This window comes from Odontomachus brunneus, unplaced genomic scaffold (genome assembly GCF_010583005.1).
Source record: "Odontomachus brunneus isolate Ranch 3 - 2012 unplaced genomic scaffold, Obru_v1 Obru_scaffold_022, whole genome shotgun sequence".
NCBI classification, from domain to species: domain Eukaryota; kingdom Metazoa; phylum Arthropoda; class Insecta; order Hymenoptera; family Formicidae; genus Odontomachus; species Odontomachus brunneus.
The window spans coordinates 1,394,439-1,406,380 of record NW_022639472.1 but is presented as its reverse complement, the minus strand read 5'-3'; the positions used below and the strand labels follow the sequence as shown (position 1 = coordinate 1,406,380).

At 40.2% G+C, this 11,942-nt stretch overlaps 1 protein-coding gene across 2 annotated transcripts in view; it reads right to left on the bottom strand.

The window, feature by feature from the left end:
- Nucleotides 1–11,942, bottom strand: part of LOC116842211 — a 119,163-nt gene that overhangs the window by 88,148 nt on the left and 19,073 nt on the right. Inside the window, exon 1 of one of the 2 annotated variants that reach the window (XM_032811071.1) lies at nucleotides 4,323–4,603. The exons of the other annotated variant lie outside the window; for it this stretch is intronic. The gene's annotated coding sequence lies outside the window, so the exon portion shown is untranslated. Of the gene's footprint in view, nucleotides 1–4,322; nucleotides 4,604–11,942 lie in introns of those variants that run through there. 2 annotated transcript variants of the gene reach the window in all.

The window sequence follows — 11,942 nt, the reverse complement described above, 5'->3', positions numbered from 1 at the left end:
CTCTCTCTCTCTCTCTCTCTCTCTCTCTCTCTCTCTCTCTCTCTCTCTCGCTCTTTCTTTCTTTCGCCCTCCCTCGCTCCCTCTGCTCTTCCTCGCCGGTCTATCTCTCTTCTCGCACGGTGGATCAGTGAGGAATCAACGTGATTAATTACGAGGTCGCTTTTTGTCGGTCGCACTCGAACCGTCGAATCGATCCCTTGGTGTCCTTTCGCAGCTGACGCTCATCCTTAAAAGGATACCTCGCGGGCCAACGCGCTCTTTGACCGCCAAGCATCCCTTTACCATTCGCCATCATCGACGATACGGTACGCGCTATATCGATGAACAGTGTTTCGGAAAATTGTAATCTCGAGCGAAATACCGGTATTTCCGTGCCGTTGATTAAATTTGAGCTACCTTTGTCGAATTTCCCGACAATAATGAACATGTATCTCGCCACAAGATCACAGTCGTTTCTTCGTCGCGTATTCAATTTTGCGAACTGCCAAGGTCGAAATTTTCATTCTCTTTCGACCTCAATATTCCATTTTATAGTTGATACTTTAAATGATACTTTAAAAGAAAATACACACACACACACACATACACACATATATATATATATATATATGTATATAGGTATATGTCCGGTAACTCACAGATAGGTAGATTAGATCAAACTAAATAAAAAATTCCTCAATCATTTTGCAAACTACGTAAAATTTTGAGTTATTAATAAAAAAAGATTCGTAAATGATTATACGCCATAAAGTAGATGAGTTGTGATGGCGACGTCTGTCGCTGTATGCTTGTATATTAGGTTAGACTAAACAAAAATGTCTTCAGTTTCCAAATGACCACGTACATGTTTAATTATTAATTAAAGAAGTTAAGGAAATTAAAGAAGAAATATATCTACGTGGTCATTTGGAAAATGATAGAGCATTTTTTATACTGCGGCTCCTCTGTGAGTTATTGGATACTTATATGTTACAGCATTGTGTGAAACTTTAATATTGTATAGCATATCTAGGCAGTCTACGGAATGTCTATCAATTTTTATAAATAATGCTTAAATATTTCATATACACAATGCCTAAGTATTCCATACAATGTGTCGGATTTTCTATTTTGCCGGTAACATATATATCAACTCCTTTTGAATTAAATCTTTAAATAATTAACTTTGAGGCAAGAGGTATTTTTTAGAACGTACAAGTCGCCTTTAATACGTTTTCTGTCATTTTTGCCGCTAAGTAAAATTTCAGTTTTTATGTGTATTAGTCCCGATCTACAATAGGTGTAGCTTTAAGCCGTAAAAAATTAACCAATCACAATTGATTATTCCTCTATAATTCCACTGTGATTGGTCAATTTCTCAAGGGTTAAAGCTTACTACACCTATTGTAGATCGGGACTTAAACAATTGATCTTTCAGAGTATAGAAGTATCCGAAAGTTCAGGTCGAAATATTAATCCTACTTTGCTAAGAGGTCCTCTTTAAAATCTACAAACGGTCATTTTCTGTCATTTAGAGATGCTAAGTAAAACTTCAGTTCCCATGTGTATTAAATATACACTAATCCTTCAAAGTATACAGACATTAGAAATTCCAAGTCAAAATTTTGATCTCACTTTCGACCTCAATATTCCACTCAACGTTTATTTCGATACCCTAAAGCCTGTATCGACCAATTTCTCTATTTAACCTGATGCTTTGCTGAGAGGTTCTCTTTGTGCATGTATATTGAACGTACGCTAATCTTATGGAATATACAGACGTTAGAGGGCTCAGGCCGAAAGTTCTAAGGCTAAAATTTCGACTCGGTGCACGCGCGTGCGAAACGCACGTCCAGCACCATACGGCGGTAATTTTAATGAGAGTTGCCGCCGTAATTCCGACTGTTAAACGAGTAATAATTCGGGCAGCCACGAAATATTGCACTCGGGAATAATGGCTCGCAGAAAGCAGCTCGCGCATGGTAATATCAAATATCGCCGACCGACTGAGCGATGTACAAGGCGCTTCAGTAAACTCTCGAATACATCGCACTGTCGTAAGAACACGAATGAAATCGCTCGTCCTTTTATTCCAGATTGCGTTCGGCAATTTTTGCGTCCCCCGCATCCTCAGTAGCGCGATTAATTCGCCGTTCCGCGGCGACTGTTCGGAATGCGAGACTATGGCGGGCGTCGTGAATGCTTTCATTCAATGCGAGCAAGCTGGCACGTACGATGAATGAGACTTCGGAGCCACCACTAGCTACGTGCTCACGACCAATGCTCCAATCAGGAGGTAAGAAAACATCGCTGATTCCCGGTTTACTCGACGCGCGTGCCGATGATGTAACTCCCGATACGAAAGTTTCGCGCTCCTTTCATAGCGCGGTGCGCGATCGGCATTTGAGAAAAGGGTCAATCCGGGAACCTCACGTACGACGCGTTATTGATGGCGATAGGTGACTTTAACGTAAGGTGTCGCGTTTCTTGAGTTTATCTTTCTTTTGCCGAGGGCAGGTAATTCGATTACCCCGCAGCATTCCTGCGGCTTAACAACCGTCTTTGCAGATAAAATCCTATTTTTCTTCCGTAATCAAGTTTGCAGGAAGTATCAAAGGAGATTCGCTCGGTCAACAGGAAAGAATCCACAGATTTCCCTCCGACATCCGCGCGTGAGTTCCGATCGCGGCAAATTTCCACGTTTTCATAACGTCACGGTAACAGTAGCGTATTTAGGAAGTAATAAATGAGTAAAACGTGGTATTATCCGTGTATTTTGACTAAAGAGAGAGAAAGAGAAAGAGAGAGAGTACCCAAGTAAGGATAGAAACGTCCCGCTATTCGAAGCATTATACGAGAGGGAAGAAGAGCATATATTGAACACATTTCTCACGTTAATATTATAATAATAAATTAATGAGCAATTTCCAAAATTCGACATTGAGGACAAAATGCGTGAAAATTTATTCGCGTGATATATAAAGTTTATTCATTAGAGATAACCTTTATTTCACTGAAATAAATTTTCAAGTACTTTTTTCCTCAATGTAACGATTCAATCGCGTTAAAACTGCGATTCAAACTACGAACACAACTCACGCGAAACGCTAATACTAAAAACGGTTATATAGACAATGTGTAACATGATTAAATATTGAATAAAAAATATTTTAAAAATAATATTTCAAAAATAATGTTCTATATCGTTAAATTTGTATCTCGGCTATGAATATTTCAATAAAACCGGACTTCCGAGCACTTTCGGGTTTACAGCATATGCTCAGAGTTGGTTGCATTTTTGAGTCTGTCTTTGCAAATATCGCGGCTAGGTACTGGCTCATTTTTCGTCCTAACTTACGTCTTAACAACGAGTCGTCTAGCGCCCGTAACCAAGGCGGGAGGCACACTCTCTCGAAAATGTTATCACTTTTGGAAGATGTGTCGGACCTGGACCTATGACAAAACCATTAGGCGTCCCTTGTGATACCCTACGGTTTTCACCAGGGAAGTTTCATACCTCAAATTTATACTACAGGAGAAATCGATATATCTCGCGGACGGCTGAATATGCCTCGGTCTCTGTGTGCACATCGCGATCGCGTGAGAAAGATAAAGTACCGCGCGCGCAGACTCAATGTCGTCGGTGCAATCGAGTTTCCCGAAACTACAGAGACGCTGATAAGTGTCGCGAAAATCTACGGAGCGAAATATCGTGACTGTTCGCAAGATCGCAGCCGCATGCTCGGCGCGAGTTGAGAGTTTGTGAATGAGCATTCCGCTTCTCTTTTATATGTATGGTATGTAAGGAAGCGCAATCAATTGACATAAAATTAACATAAAAATTGAGTCGATATTAATCTAAAATATAGATTTTGACGTTAATTTCATGTCAGTTAATTCCACTTACTTACATATATATACAAGAGGGAAGTAGAATGGGGTAGAAACTTTTTAAAGTACACTTTGTAAAGGTAACTTTAAAATGAATATTTAAATTGTGGGAATTGCATTACATTTAAAATTAGGTATTGTTGTAACAATTATTTTTTATATATATTTATATATATACATACATATATACATACATATATATATACTCGTATACACACACACACACACACACACACACACACACACATACACATATATATTGTGAATGAGGGAACCGGTGCCCTCATATATCGCGCTCAAGTGTAGCAAAAGTAAGCGCTTCGCGAGTGATCATGTCTCCTTAAAAATTGTCAGTCACATTTGCAAGAGTGAGATCCAGAAATTCATACTTTAAATAGAACAACTTCCGCATATGTACGTATATAAAGATGTATTCGATATAAGTTATTTACCTTGTAACGTACGTTGACCTCCGCGAATGGAAACATCGACACTCACCCCCGGATTTTTCTTCTCGTATGTTTCGCGCACTCCTCGAGCGAAAGGGAAATTAGTGGAGAAGAAACAAAAGGAAAGAAGCGCAACGAGAAGACAATCGGCCTGCGAGTGGAAGAAGAATAAAAAAGAGAGAGGCTGCGCTCTCTCTCTCTCTCTCTCTCTCTCTCTCAGAGATACTTCGCGCGCGCAACGGAGCTTCCGCGAGCTTGCGACGGCACGCGAACCACACGGCCGAGTGGCGCAACTGAACTCAGCTGAATCGAGTCGGAGCTTAACTTACCGAAGAGAGCAGGCGGCGGGGGTGGTCGTGGAAGAGAGGGAGAGATCGCGTCGTCTCTCTCTCGCATCGATTTACTGACAGTGGCGCGCGCTTCGCGACTCACGGCGACTCGTTCGCGCAAGCGAGCGCGCTCGCGAGCGATTTCACGAGCAGGTTTCACTCTGCCCTGCTCGGAAACAATTTTTTTCCACTAAGCGCAAACCGGATCGTGGTTGTCAGAGCACGCCGCTTTTTTGACAAATCCGCTCGGCTAATTTTTTCTGATAAACTACTTTCAGGTCGCAATTGTTCGATCGTCGCCGCGATCAAAAACGTTAAAACGGGTCGAAGCGCTAAGCGTGATTAAAGAGAACGTCACTTCCACGGTAAATAGTATTACGTCTCATTGACGTGTACGACTGCTCAAACTTCCAAGGACCACGAAAAACAACAACAAATAGTTCGTTCCATACCAATTTCGTCACTGTCGACGCGCTCATTGTTATCTCGTAGTATCTTCAGAACATTTCAATGGTTTCTCTGGAAATTGCTCGACCGAACACTGCTTTGCGTCGTGCTACTTTTCACGAGAATCAAATTGAAGAAGCCTCATGCAATCCGCGATCGATCGTTCAGATAGAAGATACTTTCGCCGTCACGCAGCCGAAAGTCGCGAGACAGCGATGGATGGAAAGTGCTCGAGTCGCTTTGTCCGAAATGAATACTACCTTTCAGAAAGTACTCGCGGGCGCAAAGCTCACGAGCTGCAACACGGCCGGATGTGACTGCGATCGTACACAATGAAAGTCATAACGAAATTGAATTTCAGGAGCGAGCACATGCGCTTGTAAGAAAGAGAGAGCGAGAGAAGAATCCGGGAAGAATCGAGAATCCACGGACGAAAGAATAAAGTCCGGATGACCCGAGATATTTTCTACGTAATTCCCGACGAGCGACAACGACCGAAAATCTAGTCGAGAATAACTCCTGACAGCTCCGACTCTTTCCAAATGCCGACTGGAGCCCTAAATTTACAGAGAGGCAACGTTCAAAAAGTTTCATTTCATTGAATCACAAATCCCAAGCGGCATGTTGTGTCTACAGCAGCCAATAAGCGTGTGGTATTCCGGGAAATTGTAATATTTTTGTTACACGGAAAGAATACTGTAGCAAAAATTACAATGCAATTTTCGTAGTTCGGAAACAAATTCACTATCGCGAAAATTATAACAAAGCATGGTAAAAGTGACCATAAATGTAGAGTTATCACGTTTATACGGTCATTTTTACTCTGTTTTATTATAATAATCTACTGAATAAATATTTCTAATTTTTTATTATATCTCTAATTAATAAGGAATTTTTTCTCAATGTATGACTCTTATTTAGGATAATTATTGAAGTTGATTTCACGAGTCAACTCAAACGGTACAATTATCTAATACACGTTATAGAGACACTCTAAAGACACCTAAAACAAGTAGAATATCTTTTAGGTGTCTTTAAAGTATCTTTCAAGTGCTTTGTTATATGAAATTATGCAGACAAAATGGCGATATTCGATATATCAAGTCTCAATGTCGCCTCTCTGTAGAACTAGAGCTCTAGTGTAATAGACGAGAATATATCGATAACCTCAAATTAATTAAAACAACCGCGAAGCATACTCGAATTGTGCGCTTCTTGGCATACTTCTCGATGGCGCTTTCGGCCCGTACTTGGTATGCGACGTGAAATTCGCCGTGTCGGCGGAACAAGTCTTTCGCGAGAAGAACGCCCTCTCGGCGATCGACTTACATGTATCAGCGTTTCCCGAAACGTGATCTCAGGAAGCACAGCCATGTCCATTGTTAATACCGCCGCTCGAGCGACGTTTATCGGGTAGTTACGTTCATTATTTCGCTACTTACAAGTCCCAGCTTGAATTTCCCGCACTAATAAGCGCGGCCACATTGGAAAGCTCACGAATACAATCACTCCCGTATATTCGGCGATACGCTCGGCTGCAGGATATGCACGGTTGGTCGAACGTCATGTTGTTAAGGTTTCCGGTCTCTCGTTACGGCCATCTTGATTCATGACATCAGAAATGCGGGGAAATACATGCCCAAACCCCTACAAAATACGTCGGAATAGAAAGATCCATCCAAAAAGCGACATGCAATCGATTAAGTCACAAATCTAAATAACTCCGAATATTCTGGTTTAACAATCAATAAATGAATAACCGTAAAATTAACGTCACGTACAACCTTCCTTTTTAGCCTACATATCTTCGTGATTTTATCGCGTTAATTTTACAGTTATTTGTTGATTTTTATAACAAAAAGAAAGTGTTTGGAGCATTTTAGAAATGCGCTTGATCGATTGCAGATGTCACTTTTTGGATATATCCTTTTACTTTGACGTTTTGGATATATCCTTTTACTTTGAATTTTGGACATGTATTTCCTCGCTTCTATGACGTCATCAATCAAGAGTTCCGCGACGAGGGACCAGCAACCTGGAGGACCGAGGGAAATAACAACCGGTCGAAGTTGTGATATTTATATCACGTTAAAGCTACGCATATTTGATCCAAGGGCGGAATTTAACATTTCGCGCGCGAGCACGTTATCGCGCGTTGTGCCACGGAGATCGCGTTCTGTTGCGAAACAAAGCCTCAACTTTCTCATTAATGCATCGAGAGTCATGGGCGGAGACTTAGGGCGAAAACTTAACGCAAAGAAAGTTGATTATCGTTGATTACGGCTCGTGCTATTAAGTCTGACGGCGAAGCATTCAGTAGGCTGGGGTGTGCGTTACGGCTTACCTGTGTGTAATTAACAATTTAAGTTCGCAAAGTTGTTAACACTTACACTCTGGGCGGCTTGTGGGGTGACTTTTACTTCTTTACTTTTTGGGCGACCTTTTCGTATGTATCAAAAGGTGGATATATGAAGTACGAAATATGAGACCCGCTCCGCGCTACCATAATGGCTTCCCAGATTGTACGCAATAACTTTTCTTTCAAATTGATTTCTTTCCTTATTCAGTCGTACAGAAAACTTTTGTTGTATTAAAAGTTATCAAAGAACATCAATTTATTTATTTTCAACAAAATTACGCAAAAACGTATGATAATTTAAAAAAAACCACGAAATATAAAACAAAATGTCAATTATTATTTGCAAAAATTTCAAGATCTAATATTAGTGAAACATTAACAACTTACGTGACACAAGTATATTTATGTATTTAATTGTGTTTTTTATTTTTTATTTAACAATCTCATAAAATTTTTACATCTTTCCAAATTTTTTTCTTACCAATTTGTATAGAAAAGATAGATAATAATAATAATAATAACAATAATAATTATAGTTTTGAAAGTAGGGAACCAGATTTTTTCAATTTTTCGCAGATTTTTTCAGTTTCATTCCCAATAATAAAAAAATTCATTTGAAAAATTCATGCGTGTTAGAACCTGCCATATTTGTTTTTTTCTGTAAAGATAATTGTGTGCATTTAACTGAAGCTAAATAAACCCAATAAGCAATCTGTTAGCAGTTTAACGACATATTGAACATGACCTGTCGACAAACCGTGTTATCTGTGTCCGCAATCTGCTGTCGACAGAAATTGCAAACAGAATCTGATAGCAAATTGTATATGTATCTTGTATATTTGTGGATTACTGTATTGCAATTTATATCAATTATATAGTAATCACTATATCATTACGCAGAGTATTTTATACCGTAAAAATATTTATTTTAGTCCTCTACTGCCAAATTAATTTCTCATGTTTAAAACATTTTTCGTATATATAATACGTTTAAAACTAAAGTACTCAATATATATATAATGAAATTTTACTTTTATAATTTTTTATTTTCCCAAAATAGAACTCTAAAGTCACGTTGGGTTACGAAGTTACTATCACTGCCAACATAAAAAAAAAGTCATATTGTAACTTTCACGTCACATCGATCAAGATAGAAATAACATTCATATTGAAGATAAATAATTATGAAACTAGATTGTGATTTCAGAGTCATAGTGGACAGAGGGTTAAAATCTGAGATTCTATGATAACACTCGAATTTTTTTTGTTTTTACTCCACAATCTCTGACCTTAAAGTTTCTTTTTTTTTTATTTATGATAATGTTAAACATAAAGAAACTAAGAGTAGGTAGAGTATTTAACCACGTATAAATAAATAAAATTATAATTTATTCTTCAAGTAAAATAAAACATTTTCTTTTAAAATATCTTTTCTTTAAGTAGCAAAAACAGCTATTTTTCTCAAAAAAATTAATTTTTCGAAGAAAACCGTTTTTCCCAGCGATTAAAAAATACCACTTTTTAAAAACTATATTAAAAAAACAGCTTCTTAAAAACTATAATAATCATAATGACAATAATAAGAATAGTAGCTGTATTTCACAAAAATAGGTATGCTGCCACTCCACCACTAGTGGCTTCCCGGATTGTAAGAGTTAAGGGCGCCCGGCTCGTCCCGAGCACTCCGTTAACAATACAAATGGTGCGGCGCGATGGCTCGAAAAACGAAAGGAAAAATTTGCGATGAGAAACGAGAGAGGTACGATTTTGCGCGTCTCGTCTTCGCGACCCTTTCTTTCGCGCCTGGCATGGCGCGCGAATGATTGCGTTATCGCGTAGCGTCGAAGACGGCCTGGAAAAAGGGAAAAACGACGACGGGGTGACGGGGATGACGGCGGCGGCGGCGGCGGCGGCGGCGGCGGCGGCGGCGGCGGCGGCGGCTGCGGCGGCGGTAATGGCAGCGGAGACTCGCGCGGAAACGAGCGGCGCAAAAACCACTCCGTTTTCCGTTGTCGCTTCTTCTCTCATTCTTTTTTTCACCTTCTCTTTACCAACGCGACTACGGCATTATTATCGAGAACTCGGAGTTCGACGATTTTTCCGGCGATTTTTCGCAACGCGGTTCGCCTTCGGTGTCGTATAATCGGACGAATGAATAAACGATGGCGGGAGTCGACGGTGTGACGACGATGGCGTCGATCGCGAAGTCGATAGTCTTCGGCAACGCTATGAAATATTAATCTTTTCTACGTTGACAATGTGACGAACGGACCGCGCTATTTCACCCCCCGCAGTTACATCCGCTTTTAGTGTGCCGTTTTCACATTATCTTTTATCCTGACGTAACATTTCGCAGACAGCATGAATCTCGATACGATCGGCGAGAACAACGGCGTTATAATATACACTCTAAATTTCTTGAAGCGGAATTTCACTTGAAAAGCAGACAGCCGAATCATCCGAAATCAATTTAGATCTCTCACTCCTGTAGAGTGAATTCCCGAGTGAATATGTTCTCTCGAAATTGAAAAACGAATCTGATGTGCCTCGAATTGAAATTTTAACCCTACTTTAGACCTCAACTTTCTAACATCTTTATATTCTGAAGAATCAGTATATGTATATAACACACATGGAAACTGAAATCTTATATAGTGCCTCTAATTAGTAGAAAAAACACAAAATGTCACTCGTACGCGCTAAAGAGAACCTTTCTGTAAAACTAGTAGATTAAATAAAATCAACTTAATCAAAGGAACTTAAGCTTCAAAGTATCAAAGTAGGTGTTAAATGGGGGATATTGGAGTCGACAGTATGAAGTAATGCAAAGAGTAACGCCAGTTAAATGCTTATAAATGTTTCGCTTTGATTTTCGCGATAATCCTCGATAATAATATTATGCTTTTTACATACGATTAAAGCTCACATCGAGTCGATTCCAAAAAAATATAATTCTTTAATCTGAGCCGTTCTGTATTGGTTCTGTATTGGTTTCCACGATCCTGACGTGCCATGTGCTGTTTAACGGTTAATTAACGCCAATCACTGATCAGCTAAGATTTCATTGATAAATTCTGCATCAGTATTGTTTGGCGACAAACGATAAACATGCAACGCATGTTGTGCATAGTTGAATTAGTTGCCACTGCCATCTAGTATTTGTTTTTTGTTTTACATAGTGCCATATATTGAAATTAGGATTCTTTAAGTTATTTTCTTACCAACGGTAAGAAGCTCAGATTAAAGAGTTTCATATTTGAAATCGAATTGTGAATTTTAATCTATGCGAAACAAATTGGCGAAACTTAGCCGCCCTTTTTCAACTCGGATGACTCTATCGTCAAAGGAATATATTCACTCAAATCGATCGAAATATTCGCTCATATCAGAGTTTGCATCTACTCTAATCTTGAGTGAAACATTCACTCATGTGGTTTCGAGTGTTTCAGTATTCTCACTGTCGCCTCGAGTGAAAATACTGCCACTTTCCACTTTACAAAAAATTTAAAGAGCACGAGGCCACTCCGAGACCACAGTTTCCATGGGAGGTTTTCAGGCTATTCTTTCTCTCGGCGAAAAAATATCGCCGGGGGAATCCTGCGCTCGCGGAGCGCGTGGCAGACGCGGCGGATAACAAATGAGACCGCCGCAATTAATTTTTCATCCGCGGTTACTGCCCATCAGCGAAGCAATCCGACGTCTCGATTGCTGCCGTTACCGCTAGAAACGCACGCCTGCCCGCCATGGCGTCGTAAATTTTTAATTAAGGACATCCCAAGTCCTCGAGGAACCCGCCTGATTACGCGAGTAGCGAGGCGAGGTGGAGGATCAACACGGCGCGTTTCGGCGCGATAGGTCGTGAGAGCTGCGAACATGAGAGATCTCGAGTCTCATTAAACGTTTTAGAGGCGAAAACTCTCACGAGAGGCATCAACGAGGCGAACGAGGTGAACGAGCACCTCTGGATAAAATCGACGAGGTGTCGCGCCGCGCCGGCGGAGCCGATATAAATCGCGGCTAACGCTTTCCTTATACATCTTCCATAACCGATATCTCGTCGCCCCGGCGGAAAGGTGAAGGTGGTGAAGGACCGAGCTGCCGAGAACCTGCGGTGCGCGGCATGAAACTACTGCACGTTGACGCGAAGATTTAGGGGTTTACCTTCTCTGCGGGGCATTCGACCGCGTTTATCAATGAGGTAGAGAGGAGCTTCGCAAAGAGAGTTCTTCGATCAGTACGAACCACTGTTTTTACAATGACTCCAACCGAGAAAAAGGTAAGAAGATAATCGAGTAATCGAGGAATAGTAGATCGCTCTGCACGCAGAAAAATTTATAGTAAAAATTACTATAAAATTTTGTGACGTAGAAATAGATTGACATTTGGCAATAATTTATTGTCCTCCCATTTCATATATGTTATTTCTATTTTAAACTCTCTCTCTCTCTCTCTCTCTCTCTCTCTCTCTCTCTCTCTCTCTCTCTCTCT